At 42.9% G+C, this 17965-nt stretch overlaps 1 pseudogene; it reads right to left on the minus strand.

Moving 5' to 3' along the window:
* Window positions 1-8332: 8332 nt before the first annotated feature.
* Window positions 8333-16248, minus strand: LOC136466734 (mediator of RNA polymerase II transcription subunit 11-like; annotated as a pseudogene).
* Between the last annotated feature and the right edge of the window lie 1717 nt (window positions 16249-17965).

Below are 17965 nucleotides of genomic sequence, written 5' to 3' on the forward strand. Positions count from 1 at the left end.
ATTTTCGGAAATAGATTTAAACTTCGGAAATTCATAACTAATTCATACGACCTCGGAAAAATACGAAACCAGGACCAAAATTCATCTAAAATCAAGCTCTACGCAATGAACCCATGTTTGAGTACATTTGGCTCTTTTGAATTTTCATTGCTTCTTTGTGCTATTCTATAGACGTCGCTAACGCGACTATAATGCGATCGTTTGCAGACTCAGAGGAAAACCGGACGGACGAGGATCGTGAGTACCGAGAGGAGTACGGAGACGACTACACTGAAGGTGCCACATCCCACCCAACTTCGTAGCACCTATTACGCATGGCCAATATAGAACTGCTAGTGCTTTACTATGTTGTTATATTCACACTGTGATAGGACTTGCATGGTAGTATGCCTTCTTGATGGCCTTTACCTTGACGCAACCTTGTCCCTGCTCACCTAGCTGTTAGGCTAGTCACACGCTTGCTACTATATTTCATTGCTTATTACTTCTACTACGCTTGCACTACATTGATGCGTGGTGGAAACTAGTATTATCTGGACTACGGGGAGAGTGCTGCGTATGTGACTTGGGTGAGTGGAGGGTGAGGGTTGTGTCGACCAAGTTGGAGTATACGACGAGCCTAGGGCAAGTCTTGCCGTAGGGTGCTACCTGGGCACCCCTGGAATGGATACCTGTGGTGGGTAAATGGATACCTGTAGTGGGTAAATGGTATACGAGGTGGCCTTGGGTGTGAACCTATGGTGGGTGGAGCCCAGGGTGGAGGTGCTGTGGTGGCACGGTAAATGGAAACCCTGATGGAGACATTCTGGCTTGGTCATCCCTAAGGACTTACTAGTACTCAGATTCATCGGGAAGCCTTACGTACCACTCGCCCTATATGGTGCGGGACGGCCGGACTACTTGGTAGGATATTGCCACTACTGCTAGGTTGTTAGCGGACAGTGTAAGGAGGTACGGGGTACGGAGGATCTCCCCCACACCCTTCCGAGACTTCATGGAGACCTTGTGGACCCGGCTCATGACTCACAGTTTCAGCCACCCCAGACCGGACTTGGGGTGAACCAGGGCTGAATGGTAGAGTGGCATTATCCTAGGCTAGCAAGCGGCCGGAATCAGCCCAGTTGACGACGGTCAGCGAGGAAGGCGGATCTTGTGGTTATGTAAAACCTCTGCAGAGTGTATGGTTGATCGATCGATACATGTGCCGACTTGTCGGCTATGGACCTTTCCTGGGTTTCGCTTAAACTAGATATGAGATGAGTCCTTCTCTTCTTCCCCCAGGGAGTGAGTGTTCGGTCGTAGCCAGGGGCTACGTGCCTTGAGACAGTGCCGAGAGGGAGTTGGCCTGTCGACTTAGCGATGGTATGGGTGTGGTATGGTAAAGGTGTGGAGATGGTGGTATATCGGTCCCAGGGTCGAAACCTGGCTTTGGAATGGGAATGGGGTGGAATGGGTGTGGTAACGGTGTTAAAACCTGACTATACTATTATATACTTGATATGCTAATACATAGGAAACCCCAGCCTTATAGGTTCCTTTTGAATATATCCGACTTGCATCCAATTACCACAAAGCAATGCTTATAGGGTTGGGAGTGGCCAGTACAAATCGTACTGATAAATTTTGGCATACAGGTTCTGCTGAGGAGTATAGCTCCGAGGAGATTGACGGTTGAGGTATTCGTTCCTACGCTCGAGTTTGGCGATCTTATCTTCAAGCTGTTCTGAATGAATGCTACTTTTGATTCCGCCAATGCGGCGATGTAATAATTTATGTAATTCCGCACTATTTGTACTCTAATATTATCGATGTATGGATGTGATCATCGACTGGAATTTGGGTAATATGATCTACCACGGTCTTATTACACTTTGACTCTGTGGATTTCTCATCGTGGAAATCGGGGTTGTTTCGATATGTTTCTCTCCAGCAACGACTACATTATCGGGAAAAGATCATAGTCAGAATATTCATATCAAATCGCAGAATTGGTGAACGAGTTCGGACCGACTCAGCGCTTTGGCCAAAGCTGCAGGCATTTCTACATTTTTTTGGTAGGCGGCAGCATGACAGTTGGCAAGTGCAAAACCAAATGGACAACTGGACAAGTGAAAAGGACGAGCGAGGTAAAATAAAGGGAAATCTGGAGGACAACTCAACTGAGAACTCACTGAATGTCAATCTATGGTACGCCAACTGTCAACTGGAAATAATCTACAGTGTAGCATCTGGTTAGAGAATATCCCCTAATGTTTTCCTCCTTTTTCTTTTTAGGCTCTGAAAGCCTTGTAACTTGTACAGGCATATTTATATATATAAAAAATTAAGTAGGGGCCTCCCCTGCTGATTCCTCAAAAAAAAAAAAAACTACAGTGTAGCAGTGAAAGTAGTACTCGTATAACCATATATACAGCTACAGAGTACAACGATCAGTCAATCACATGAAGGATGTATCGCCTTCTTGCTCTCAGCCTGTCATTCCTACACGCAAAAGAATTATCACGGTTATTAGCAACATTAATGTATTAACTAAAACCATGTACAGTCAAGACAAGAAATTACCTGCAACAGCAAACCAGACAAGTGTCTTTTCTATCTTGAGAAAATATGTATGCTTCTTTCTTCCACGTAACATCCAATTCGCGCATCCTCTGGTTCAACTTCATACAGATTTGTCAAACCTGAAATAGCTGAAAAGGGGAAACTGATGTATTTCTTTATGTATGCAGTTTACATGCCAAAAAAGCAGTAACCAGAAAAGGTCAACGACATTAGCATTTGTAAACTTGGAAGACCAAACTCCTATGTTGTTTCAACATAAGAGTACCAAGCACTGAAACTATTCTTGCAGAGATCTTCTACAAGTCTACAACTAAAAAGAACAAAGTGTGGACACCGTTTTGGTGCGACAATTGTCTTGGTTCGTCCGTCTGCCACCCCATGCGATCGATCCCACCTCCCACGCTGTCCAACGGGCGAGCGAGAAAAGGAAAGGCGCGATAGCAAAAGAAACTGTCATCCCTGCGATCCCCGTCTGCTTTGAAGGAAACAAATCGATCACCTGAGGCCACATACATGGAAGGAAATAATAATCATGCATGGAAGGAAACAATAATCATGCATAAAACAATAATCATGCATGGAAGGAAACAATAATCATGCATGAAAGGAAACATCAGTGGTGCCAAATAAAAGATGTGCATATTATACATGGTGAGACTAGTGAACATTCTGTAATTTCCTAAACGAATATTCCCACCATTAGTATATAGGTTCATTCCCCTGCTTTTCTTCGTGCTCCCGTTAGCATGTAATACGAAAGTATTGTTGTGTTCATCACTTCCAGTTGACTACTCCTATTAGCATATACTTCCTCTACCCCAAAATATAAGTCGTTATAGGATGCGTGCAGGTCAAACTTTCTCAACTTTGATTAGGTTTGTAAAAAATACGTGCAATATTTATATCTCTAAATAAGTTTATTATAAAAATATATTCAATGTTCTATGTAATGATACTAATTATGTATTATAAATATTAATATTCTTTTATATATAATTGGTCGAAGTTAAAAAAAGTTAACTTCTCGAGAAGCGAGAATGAATTCTATTTTGGGACAGAGGGAGTATATGAAAGCAGTGCTGAAAATATTTTAATAATCAAGTTCATCTCTGTCTGATTGGTAAGCTTTGACATCATAATGGCATCGAAAATTTCGACTCTCATGGACACCTTCATGAATCAGTGCAAAGCATTCTAATCCTACAACATACACAAATGACAACCTTAAAGTTATGATATTTTCAAAGAGTGAACAATAAAGACCATCTTAGACGTTCTGACATTAGAGTATATATGTGCAGACACATAGGCATGGTGGTGTAAGTGAGTACCCAGCAGGAGTCGAGAGTCAGGGGTGTTTGGGTCCTACGACTAAACTTTAGTCCCTGTCACATTAAATTTTTAGATATCAATTAGGAGGACTAAACATGAGCTAATTATAAAACTAATTACATAAGTTGTGGCTAATTCGCTTGCCAGCGCCATGTACAGGATGGTATGGAGATGTGGTAGAACTTATTCGGGGATTTATTGGCGCACGAAAGAAATGGATATCGGAAATCTCTTCCTGCCGGTATAAAAAATGATCTTAACTGCATCACGGAAAGACCTACACAGTAGAGTTTGTGAGCCGCGACGCCACGCTCTCTATGACTGTGTAAATTTCACGAACTTAGCTTTTTGGATTAAATGTCACTTTAACGTCGGTCATATACTTTTACAGTATTGTTATCTTATCGTGCGATCCGTGTGTTTTTAGTACAAAAGTTTAGCTGTCCCGTAGCAACGCACGGGCACAAACCTATTTGCATATATACTCGAACCTGTGTGTACATGATTATATGGAGATGCAGCGAAACTTATTCATGGATTTATTGGCGCATGAAAGAAATGAATATCGTAAAATTCTTTTTACCGATATAAAATATTATCTTAGCCGTATCACGAAAAAGTCTATACAATAGAGTTTGTGAGCCTGCGACGTCGCGCTCTCCGTGACTGTGTTAATTTCACGAACTTTGTTTTTTGAATTAAATGTCATTTTGACGTCGGTATTTAATTTAACAGTACTGTTATCTTATCGTGCGATCCGTGTATTTTTAGTATAAAAGATTTAGTTGTCCCGTAGCAACGCACGGGCACACTACCCATAAAACCCAATTTTTCAAATTTGTCCTCTTTTCAGCGGTGCGCCATTCCTAATCTAGAGCAGATATTGTTTTTCTACTCTGTTTGTGCTAAATGGGCAAGGTTTTCTGCATTTCACTCAATGGATGCAAGGGCAAGGAAGGTAGCCAAGGCAAGTAGAATATGATAATTAAGGACACTTATTCCTCGCATATGGATGTATTTCTGCCACATATATGTAAAAAACTTCCAATAAGCAATACTTACCAAACAAGTGACACTAATCACCAAACAAGTTTCTAATTAACTTGCATAGTCCTTCATACACAGAACATGATATACCAAATATGCAAATTTTCTACCTGCTAAATATCCACCTATTTATCTACGTCGGTATTATCTTTCATGCATGTCTAATTGTCTATTCGTCGACATTTTACCTGCATGCTAGGTACCTAAGAATACCCTCCCTCTCTACTTTGTGCAAGTGATAAAAGATGATATGAAAGATTTTCTTATTTTTCTTAATTTTCTCAAGATTTTAAACCTCGCCATAAATAAACTTCGATATCTCGATCTCGATATATAGAAAATAAAATCTCTACATATCTCTATATATACATATACTCTCTCTCTCTCTAACCAACTCAACCCCAACACTTCTGAATGTGTGACGTGTCATGGGCTCCTCGTCCTAGTAACTTTTGATGGGCCCCAGGTGTCAGTCTCTTGAGGACAACACACGAGGCTCCTGGTGTGGAGGCCTCCACCGATGTGGGAACTGGGAAATCGTCCAGAAGGCCTTAGGTAGACTCCACTAACCACCTAAGTCCACCCTCACATCAGCCTAGTCGGGCCTTAAGAGCCCTAGGAGCTTCCACTCTGTGGCTCTGCCTAATTTTGGATCTGGACCAGTTATAGTGTCACATGGTTCAGAGGTCATAGACAAAGGTGGGTGATGCGATCCATTTCCCCAATGGTATCCAAACTTTCAACAGTTCAATTTTTGCACACACTGAATCCTACTAAATATACGCAAATGTGTATGCTAATTGTGCACCTTTGTTTCTACGCCAGTATTATCTTTCATTTTTACCTATTCATTCATATTGGGCGTATCCAAACTTTCAGTGGTTCAGTTTTTCACGTATCGAATCCCACCAAATATACGCATATGTGCAATTATTATTATTACCTACTAAAAAGCACCTTGTTTCTACACTAGTATTATCCTTCATTTCTACCTGTTCGTCCAGAATGGACCTACCTAAACTTTCAGCGGTTCAGTTTTGCACATATCGAATCCCACCAAATATACGTATATTCGCAATTATTACCTGCTAATAAAAAGCACGTTTTGTAAGCACCAACCAATCCACTGACGCTGGATACACCCAATCTTTAGATAGTTGAATTTGGAATGCGTTAAATGTACAGCCTTATAAAATTCAATACCACCTAACACACAAATCTCTATATAAAGCCATCCACATAATCCTGCAACACCGGTCTTCGCACATCATTGTCACACATACATAGAAGACACTAGAATACATTGAGTACTGGAGTAGATCGAGAATGGATAAACAGAACACTGGTAATGATCTTATCATCGACCAGTAAGCATTACTACTTTAACCACTATTCTATTTCTATCAACTCTGATAATGAATGTTTCTTTGCAGGTGATGCTAGAAATAGCAAAGGCACTGTCACGATGACTGTACTGCAACATTTCATGAAAAAGAAAGCAGAGCTGAAGGAGCTGAAGAAACAGCTAGAGGCTACAAAACTCCGAGGTGAAGAGCTGAAGGCCCGGGAGAAGAATTTTGATCCAAAACTGGTGCCCATTATGACTGGCGACTTTGAGGGAAAAGGATTGGAGGAGTTGGAAAAATACCGTGGCATGTTAGTTGAAATGAAGTCCATGATTGATGACCAACTCAACTAAATGTTTTGCTTAGAGCCTGAGTCAACCATACTCCTAGGGTGATGCCAATGGAGTTGGGGCATTTGGAAATGGTGTTTCTCCAAATAATGGTGCAAACCAAATCAATAATAATTATGATCATCCCTGAGAGGATCAATTACATTTAATGATCATATCTCCCAAACCATCTTATTTGAAGTTCTGGCTTTATTATGATGAATGTATATTTGGAACTCTTGCCAATAAGACATTATGTTGATCTAGTCATTGTTTGATGTTTGTTGATGACTTATATATTAAAAGGAGACGAAGTGTGTCATAGATGAAAACCGCAGTCATAGATGCAGTTATATTCATAGTACCCATTTATACACCACTTACCAAGAGGGTACGCATAACGCGACCTATACTCAAAATGCGTGAAGCACAGTGTTTTACCGGTAAAAATACACGCTCCAACGGAGTAGGCAATGGCATGACCCATTTTGCGTCCGAGGCGACGCGGAAGGCAAATAAGCGTCCTCGCTCGGTCTGTTTGCGTCTCCCGCAACGCCCGGCCCACCACCACGACCGGAAGGAGAAGACGCGGGCGGCCCCAGATCCACGCCGCGCCTCCACCGCCGCCGAACGGGGACGGCCCGCGCTTGCTCCAGAAGCCGTTGGTCGCGCCTGCTCCAGAAGCGGCGGCCGCGGGAGGGGAGGGAGCTTTGTGATCACCAGACGCGAACCAGATCCAGATCCAATTGACGAACAGGTAGCGTACCTGGACGAAGTGCTCGATCTCGCTGCCAATGTGGACGAGATCCAGGTTGGAGTCGAAGCGGAAGACGTGGATGCGGCTGCCGGAGCTCCCGGCGTCGAAGATGACGGCGTACTTGTCAGCCCCCGCGGGCCCGGACCTCGTGGCAACGCCCGTGGTGGCTGGCGAGCGCGGCATGAGGAAGAGGACGAGGGAGACGAGCGCGAGCGGGGCGAGGACGACAAGCAGGACGCCCCGGTAGCTGTGCGCGCGGTCGGCCAGCGTCTCCTGGCGGCCACCGTTGGGCAGCGCGGAGTAGCGGCGCATCTTGGCGGCGTCGGTGGGGAGGAGCAGGACGCCTCCTGCTGCGCGGGATCCAGCGCTCCGCGTCGGGGCGCGCGTCGGTGGTGGATCTGCTGCTGCGACTGCGTCGTGGCGGGGTGAGCGGGGTCGACACGGGCGCGGCGACGCTGCCGCCGTTGGCGAGCAGTGCCGACGCGAGCAAGCGTGGACGAGCGGGGCCGGCGGCTGTTGGAGAAGGTAAGTTTTGCGTCCGTGACCTTTCCCCTGTGCCATGACCCAAAGATGGAATAGGTGCCGCGTTTAGGTTGTCGTTGTTGGAGAAATCTCTAGTTTCACGCTTACGTTGATCCTGTAATTGTTTTATGTTTGTTGTTGAATTTATACACTATCTATGACTGCATGTAATTCTGGCTTATGTTCACGTCTACTGCTCGTTTCCATCGTATATCCGCTCGTGTTTACTGTGGCAGAACCACCCAAATTATATGACCCACATGCACCTGTCATTATCCTTAAGACCTCTGACTGCTATACATGAGAGCTAGATAATTCCGGTAGTCTGTCGGATGTCCTCGAGGAACCCTGAATCATCCACATTTTACAACTCATACATAATCAATATGGAGTTACCACAATATTACAACATTTGGTACAAAATATCTTACATCAGAGTGCGGAAGACTTATAACATTAGTTTACAAAACATGATTAAGTATAAACTTAACTAAGTTCCAAATGGTGAGTAGAATTACGGAAGCGGCTTAGGTGAAACATCTAAGGTAGAAGAGACAACCAGATCATGTTAAGCCCACCGACATGACCTTGATTAGTAGCACTAGTCAGCACCTGCAACAGGGGTTAACAAACCCCGAGTACTTGAGGGTACTCAACAAGTCTTACCCGACCAAAAGAAAGACTCCAAGAAAATGCTGGCTTAAAGGAAAGATTGAAGCAAGAGTAACTTTTGCAGAAAAGCTTACTACAAGTGGATTCTTAATTTCAGTGTTTTAGCTTAACATTAAGTCATTAGTAGTATCCAGTTTGCACCTATTCTAGCTCAATCACTTCTTTAAGCATCTCGTCTCGTAACGATAAGTAACCATGTTTCACTACGATGCAGTTCAATTGATCATGTCTCCTGTTACCGTGGAGCAAACGACGATTCGTATCGATTTGGCCCAGCTGTGGTTTCCTTACCACACGACATATGCAGGTCTCGATTTTGGACTTACATATATCAACCTTCACTCAGATCCTCCAAAACGTGAACCGGTCTGCGCTACCCGAGAGCATAGTACTCCACCTCCCTGCGCCACTCCTGGTGGATCCACAGGATGGGTACACGCTACTCTCACCATCTCCCACGCCCAGTGCATAGTTGTCTTTTCACATAATGGAATAGTCAAGATATCAGGCTTACCGGAGTATGTGGCCAGTACTACAAGTCACGATCACAAGCGGCCCTACAACGATCGGTCCTTAATCGACACAGGCAGGACGAGCACGACTAGGCGAGCCTGTCTGCCCAACACTTACCTTAACATCAATTCCCGCCCGGTCTCAATTTAAACATCATTTATCATGGTATTCTCATGACCCAAAAGCAAAGCCGAGAAGAGCCAGGTAAAACCTATCTCCCGCGAACGATGAAACCATCATTCGAGTTCTATCGAAGTCTAAGCATTACTAAGCATTAGAGGTAACGACCTACACATACTAACAGGGTATAACTAAGAATACCTAATTATCAAGGTAATCATGCAGCAATGGTATTCGACCAACTCCTAATTAATTAATGCACATTTCACAAGACGTAAAGTGTAATAAAGATTTGTAAATACTAAAAGAGGGTTTATGCACCGGGACTTGCCTACGTTGCAGAGAAGGTTAGTTTCCACATAAAGGATCACTGAATTAGACATTGGCACCAACGCCACGGATGGATGAACCTTCTCCGGAACTTGATCACCACGAGCCTTTTCACTCTCATACACTACACGTAAGTACGTAACTAATGATGCTTTGCTTAACATGATGGACTACATGCCATGATGCATGATGAAAGACATTCATGTGCATTAACAGGAGTCTTAACAAAGTTAAGAAAGTTGAGTACAACTTTCCTTCACTAAAGAACTAGGGCTTTTATCATAAAAGGCATTTTCATTATTAACTAACAAGTTAATTTGTTGTCTATCATGGAAGGATTAACTTAACATAGACCAACAAGATTAACATGAGAACATTTTAACTCATGATCATCATTAAAGAACTTATAATTAAGGCATATTAATAATTATATAAACAAGTTGATTTCGTGGTTATTAAGAAAGCAACACTTATCACATTATACTAGTCAAACAAGACAAGATATTTAACTAACATTACATAAGTTCAACCATGAGACAAGCAAGGATCATTTCATGACCTAATCATATGTATTTACTAATTAGTTAATTGAGTAAACTATTTTATTTATTAACTAGCAAGTTAACCATGAGTACAACAAGGAAGTAAAAGAGTTGCCAAGGAACAGCAAAAGTGTTTGTCCCAAGGTCTACAATCAAGTCCAAAATCACACCAAGTCATTTAGGGATTTATAGAAATCATTTGTTATTTTTATTAATCCATAAAAGGCATTTAAACACACTTAAATTAATTAACCGATTTAGAATTATCAAAACAGTACCAAACTTTTTGTGAAGGCAGGTATTAGCATGTAAAGCATACACAAAAAGTTTCATGATTAAAGGATAATTATTTTAGCCTATAAAAATCATGTAAGGTCCATTTATTAATTAAAAGATGTAATTTTTAAGCATACAAAAATCACTGTTATGAAATAAACAAGAATCAACAAGTTTAAACATTTTCTGAAAAAAGATAAAACCGATGAAAATCATTTTTCACTCAGCCCTAGCTAGCCACAGAGACTGACAAGCGGGACTGCGGTCAACTGCACAGTGCTCCCGCGCTGACCGCAGGCGCACGGCCTTTGACCGGCGGGTGCTCGCCGGCGGCGAGACTTAGCCCAGCGGACTCCCCTCTTCCTCGCGTGTCGACTGGTGGTGACAGATGACCGGTTAGGGCAAGGCAGTGACCACGCCGGCGGCGATGGCGGCACGACGGTGCTCCGGCAAGACGGCAGCGACTAATGGCACACTCTCTGGCGACGAGGTGACCACCATCGTGCTCGCAACGAGCTCGCGCATTGATCTAGGGCACTGGTTGAGCGCCTAAGGCTTCGCAGCTAGCTCGTCGTTGACGATGGCAGACCAGCGGTACTCCGGCGCGGTCATCGGCGACACGGAGGTTACCGGCACGCTCGCTAGGTTCACGCGAACCTATCTCTGCTATCGATTGAACCGATTCGGGCCCCTACCGAGCTCGACCGCGGCCATGGCATCACGGCGGAGCAGAGCTCGTCGGCGCGGCATGGCTCCGGCCTCTACGGCGCGATAGCAGTTAAACGGGGGCGTCAGTCGTGACCAGGGGCTCACCACGAGTTCACTGCTCTACTCGGCCGAGCCGGAGGTAGAGCAGAGGTGGCTGGCGACGCCGAGGACAAGCACGGCGACACGAACCGACGGCGAGGTCGCGTTCTGATGTGACTTGCACGGTAGAGATAAAACGGAGGAGCCGGTGAGCATCACCGCGTAACGAGGAAGCCAAAACACGAATTAGGAGAGAGAGCTGCAGCGGAGTGAGCTGGCCTCACCGTGGTGCTCGGTGGCCATGGTGACGCGACGGCGACGCAACCGGCGCCGAGGGCGATTCCGGTGGAGAAAGGCGGTGCGAGCGGGTCGGGTGGGTGCACAAGGAGTGGGTGATGCTGCAGGCAAGAGGAATTGGACGGAGGTTGATTGGTGGCGGTGAATTCCTGCTGGCGACCGAGCTCACCGGCGGCAAAGCAGAGAACGGGAAAGAGAGAGAGAGCGGCCGGTGGCTTCACGTTTTAACGGTGAGGGACGTCTCTAGACGTTGCCAGCTCCTGCTCGTGCTCGCCACGCAGGCTGCTACGTGCCCACATGCGAGGAGGCGGCAAAACTGGGGCGGCGGCTGTCAGTGAGCAGCTGTGTGGCAGCTGCTTGCCGATGCACTGTTCATGACTGACAGAGCCATTTCCCCACTCCTTTTCTCCCAAAAACACATAGAAACTTGATCATTGGCCTTAAGCAACATTGTTCAATGAGCTGAGATCTCCAACATTGGTTAAGGAACTAAACTCACCAAATCACTAGTTTTAAAGATTTTTAATTTTGAAAATGGCCACTTTGAAACTGAAACAGGATTCAGTTAAGGTTTCAGAAAAACAGTTTTGATCAGCTACTTTGGCAATTTAATTAGAGGTCAACCGACTATCAAACTTAACAACCAAATATACATTATCATAGTTCGAACATGCCATCAAACAATGAAACAACATTTGCACCATTTTTGTTTATGAAATCTCATTTAATAAATACCCAAAAATTGAACTTAATAACTGATTTTCAAGGACTTGGACAAAAATGGCTAAGTTAGAAAATCACCCTCAAATCCAATCGTTGGGCTCCAAATTAAACATGTTTGACTGAGAATCACCATTATATTTTGATTCTACATGAAAGCACACACTTTGCACTATAAAGTTTATATTAACAAAATTTTAATTGTTTAAGCCATTATCAATCTATAAATTCACAAAGAACCTTAAACATTAATATTGTTAACATTTCATGTAACATGTGAAACACCTTATATGCAACATGAGGAGCTATAATTGAAACATGGGTTGTATTAATGCCACAATGCCTGATGATTATGCATAATGATGCTCATGATAAGAATTTTAGTTACTTTTTAACATCTGGGATGTTACATTTACCCGTTTCTGTATACCCGTATATCCCACTCCTCCTGCTACCGGTAGAAAAAATACAGTAACAGAAACAGGAGTGTGTTTCCTGCCTGTTTCCGTCCGTTTTGATCCCTAGGAATCTCCTAAATGAATTAGTGGACAATCCACACCAATCCTCATATTTTTTTCCTCAGGTTCAATTTAGTCTCTATAATGTAAAGTCAGACAGTTTGATCCCTCAATTTGATTCTTAACGCAAACGCAAAATGCTGCTTCAGTTGTGATTTGAAAAATATAAATGGCAGCATAAAGAGATACAAGGAGACAGTAATAGATATGCTTCAAAATGAACAAAGAGGTAGCTACCTCGTTTGGGAGTTCATCATCATCATTATATTGTCAAGTCCAGTTATTGGCTCTCCATGTGTTGCAGCATGGTAATTTACTATATTCTCCACTGAAAGTATGGATAGTCATAAGGAACCATAAGTTGGAAAGTTAAAGCTGAAAGCTAAGTAGTTGCATATGTACTTACCTCCACACTCGGTTGGTGATTGGTCCAAGGGCCATAAATTGTGGATGGATACATGGACTAGAACCAAGCTAGACAATAGGAGGCTAGGAGCAATTGTCCACCTCATCATCAGCACCCGTTGGGTCGATTCCAATTCTGGTTCCTCATTGGCACAAGGTTCTGGGGCCTCAACTGCACAAAGCTGAGGCATATAGGCACGAAATCATGTGCAAGTGCCTCCCTCAACTCCTACACGGCTTACCCCTCCTCTACGCGAGGAATGTGGTCACATAGCGACTTAATTTAGATCAGAACTCAGGCCAAGGCCTATTCTCCATTTGCTGAGCCTTATTAGTGTGCTGCACTACTTGGGTACATGTATGGAGGTCGGCCGGCTAGCTCTGACGCTTGTTGAGCTTCCCTTCTTTGTAAATGCTGCTGCGGAACTCCCTGATCAAGTGGTTGGAGTAGGATAGCAATCCATATCCCTGAGCCCAGGCCTCAAGAGACTTCAACAAGAAATGATATATCTCTTAAGAGCATCAGTTTCCTCTGCGATTTTGCCTCTCTTCTGACCCCACCGATGGGTCCTTCCCCTCTTGGGCAGAGGTATGTTCCCCAAGACGCTTGTTGTAAATGGGAAATGGGTAACACATAACCTTAAGGGTGTCAGCTAGCTTCATGTGTCCATCACACTCCTTGACCTCACACCAACAGGACTCAAGGGATGAGTTCTCTCCATCTTCGAAATAAAACATGTTGTTCACCTAATTGGTGACCTTCATTAAAGAACAAGTCTGCAAACAAAAAAGATGCACTTGGAAGATACACTGAAAATCATACAGTGGAATATGAATCTTCAATGTACTTTGGATTTCAAGAGGTTGGTGTGGCGGCATACCCAATCATTTTATATATCATAGACTTCAAGATTAATGACAGATAAATGGCTCATTTATGTTTGACCTGCTCTCTAAACTAGACTAAATAGCCACACACTATTTACAGCAGAAAAAACATGATGAGCTTCGAATGCAATGGATGTCGAACCAGCATGAAAAATTAAATCAAAACTGCATTCATTGCAATCACATGAAGATCATCATTGAAAAACGAGTTAACAATATACCAAAAGGCATGTTCTAAGGATGAAGCAAGTCCATGCAATACAGAAGAGCAAATTCTCATCAGTAAAATACACTGCCCTAAAATCCCACGATTTTAAGCTCAAGGATGCTACTCCTATCCTACTCAGGCCAAGATCAATGCTACTGAGCATCAGCAGGCAGCTAAACTAAGGGCTGTCATAGAACATGGAATACAAGCAAACCACAAGTTACAGTCCCAGAGTTGAGCAAAAGCTTCCTGCAATTATAAGTTGACAGAATGCTTCTACATTCCTTCTGCGTACTGCTCAATCATCTGTTGCTCCCAAACCTGAAAGTAATCGACATAGTATGAGTAATTCAACTCAGAGGAAAACCTTATTCCCGTTTAGAAGGTAGACAATTCATCAAGGATAAGTACCAGAAAAGATTATTGTAGAATCATAATGGGGCAAAAAAAAAAAAAGAGAATTACCACCCTTGAGGACATATGGAAGCATTACAAGAGCTAGCCATATAACAAGCAATATCAGCAGTGTACTTAGATACAAATATCTGGTGTAAACATTATCCTCTCAAACAACAGAATTACACATTGAGGATGAGAAGACGAAGGCTTGAAGTTTAAACATCAAGACACGAATGGAAAGAACTTCTGCAAGCAAATTTACAAGCCAAAATAGAAGTCCCTGTAAACACGTACCAACCTCTGTTCCAAATTATAGGTCTTTTTGGCTTTTCTAGGTACATAGCTTTTGCTATGCACCTAGATATACAATATGTCTAGATACATAATAAAAGTTGTTTATCTAAAAAAGCCAAAACGACCTACCATTTGGAACGGAGGGAGTAACATATAATGCAACGGAAGTCATGTAGTGTATAATGGTTGCATTGCAAGTACCAAGAAATTGAAAAGAGCTAATTCACCAACTCTACCACTGCACCAAAGTATTGACAAAATCACCTGATTGAGCGGATACTATCATCATAAAGTATCCTCTTATTCGCTAAGCAATTTACACTTTATTGCAAAAAAAAGGGTACACTTACTACTGTGTAGCCAGCTCGCTAAACATCATCAGTGCTCTGTTCAAGGTTCTGTTGCATGGTATCCAACTTCTCAATTATATACTCCAGTTTCTTGCAGCATATCTCATTAGCAATCCTTGTGCTGTAATCACATTTTTCAAATGGAAGATATTCACAAGCACTTTTGATTTCCTCACGCAATGTTGTTTGAATTTCCTACTCCAACAAAAACATAATTAAGCAGTGAGCTATCATGAATGATTTGTGGCATGCATACTGCGTTAAATAAAAACCAATTGATGAGCAGATGCATATATTTACATAGTCAATTTGATGGAGACAAAGTAACATTGGACAGAGCAAAATTTTGCATACAGCACTTTAAAACAACTGTTGATTTTTCCAATAGTCTCTCTAGCATGAGATTAGTGAGGATTGAGACACATAACTGGTAACAACAGGAACACGCAGCCTAACGATCTGAGGGCAGGCAGTGGGCTGGTTACCTTCATAGAGATCATGAACTAGCGGCAGTGCGCGCCTACTGCATCGGTGCGAGGGCCCTGAGAGTTTCCCAGCTCCTCCATCACCGCTCCCGCAAGCTCCAGGACCCGCACTATCCGCTGCACACGCACAACAAACATCCAGCCAGCCCAAGGAACCGAACTGACAACCACCGAGATCGGGGTGCGGGCCGTGAGGTTACCTTGTCGACGTGTTGAAGGCGCTGCAGAGAGCTGCTCTGGCTCTGGGGAATCATCTTCACCGGCGACGAGGAGGAGAGGCGGCAGAGAAGGGGATCGGTGGCGCCGAAGGTTGGACGGAGTGCCGTGATCTGGTGGCTTTGGGCCTAGGTTGGGCTGAAAGGGAGAAATCAAATCGGCGACGACGAGGACGAGCTCGAGCGGTCGAGCTGGTCAGCTTGCTGGATAGAGCGAGGCCGGCCACTGGCTACGCGCCGAGGCGGCGAGGGGCGGGGGCAGCGCGACGCTGCCGGCTGCCAGGGTTCCCCGTTCCCGATTGCGGCCGGCGTTTGCTCTCGGACTCTCGGAGGAATCAGCGAGTAGTGGGAAAGGCCGGATGGGCCGTCGGGTGTGTCATGTGGGCTGGCTTGTGGACTGCTTTGCGTTTGGAGTCAAGTTAGAGTCACAGAATAGCAATTCCACATCTTAACTATATATTGGCTTTCCTAGATTTAGCAAGTTCCATACCAAGGCTCAATACAATCAAAGTCCGTAGCGTCTACCGATTTCACCATATTCCCATTTTACTTTTTTTTTTAAACCAGGATTTCTTGTATAATTTAATCCATCTTTTAGTTTTTTTTTGAATCATTGAATTCATTATTCGACGTAGTCTAGCAACTCATCTCTATTTGAGACACCTCGCTCGCTTATTGCAATTCAGAATTGAATTGATTTTATCATTAATATATTTGCAATTCAATCTGAATGAATGTATCCAAAAGTTTTTCTCTCTCCCACGCCCCTCATTCCTTTTTTAGAGTATTCAAAATCATACTATAAACGCTTGATATTCATTCTCTTTTTTTCTAAGCTGAATTAGAATTTTCATTTGCTATGGCTTTTTCTATGTGTTTATTAGATATACACCATATCTATCTATATAATAAAAACAATATATCTAAAAAGTTAAAATATCTTATAATTTAGAACGTATGGACCGTGGGTTCACAGGCTGGGCTGGGCTGTATGCTAGTCGTGGGAAATCTCTCAACTTGTGTTGTCATCAATATCAATTGTCTTTAATTTAAAGTAATTATAATAGATAACGATAGCATATCCTAGCAAATAAGAACCAAAAGGAGTCCATATAAGATTCAGTTAATTCTAATTTAGGAACAATCTACATAAGATAGAGAATGTTTAAAAAATATATGTAGGGAACTAGTTTAATATTTTTTGAGCTAAATCTAATTTTCTATTATTCTTTAAGATTATAAAACAAGATTTTAGGATTTTTAATTGCATAGTTTTTCATTAAATACTTAATTTTTTTAATAGTCCTTTATAGACCGATTTACCCCCTAAGTATCATTGGAGTGTAGTCTGACTTACCTTCCTCTTGGCTGATGTCTACGTAGGATGGTTGACATGTTGCCATGTCAACAAAAACCACTATAAGAAAAACACTCATCGTGCAAAAACAAATTGTTTTGGAAGTTAAATTGTCAAAAAAATAGTTTTATAAGTGAGGGGGAAATCAAATGACCACGAAAGTTATGGGGTGAGCATCTCCAAGAGTCTTTGTATATCTTACTCTCTAAATCATCATTTATAGCGTCATTTGCATAAAAATCGGTTTCTATATCTTTCCACTAGTACAGAAATCATTTTTTAGCGACGCCACCCTTTTCTATCAGAGGCGGTTCAACTAGCACGCCGCCTCTAACCGCGCCGGTGGGCACTGTAGCTCTGTGACCGCCTCGGCGCCTCTGAATATCCAAGTTCAGGGGCGGTTCTATTAAGAAAACCGCCTCCGATAGACGTCCATTTTCATAGGCGGTTGCTTTAAGAGAACCGCCCCTGAAAATGGATCTTCAGAGGCGGTCCGCTCTCCAACAGTTTTTTTATATCTTGTATGCACTCTAGAGAGTTATTCTACGAGAAATCTAGAATATAAGATCAACTCCAAAAAAAATAGTTAAATGTTTTGTAAAGCTAAATATAGCTATTATTGAGAAAAAATTTATTCCAACATATTATGTAAACGCCTCCCTAAATTTAGTTGTTGTCTATTCCTGAAAATTTGGTCGATAGATTTAGACGACGAGAGTCACTAGCTATCCGAC

Source organism: Miscanthus floridulus, chromosome 7 (genome assembly GCF_019320115.1).
Source record: "Miscanthus floridulus cultivar M001 chromosome 7, ASM1932011v1, whole genome shotgun sequence".
Lineage (NCBI taxonomy): Eukaryota > Viridiplantae > Streptophyta > Magnoliopsida > Poales > Poaceae > Miscanthus > Miscanthus floridulus.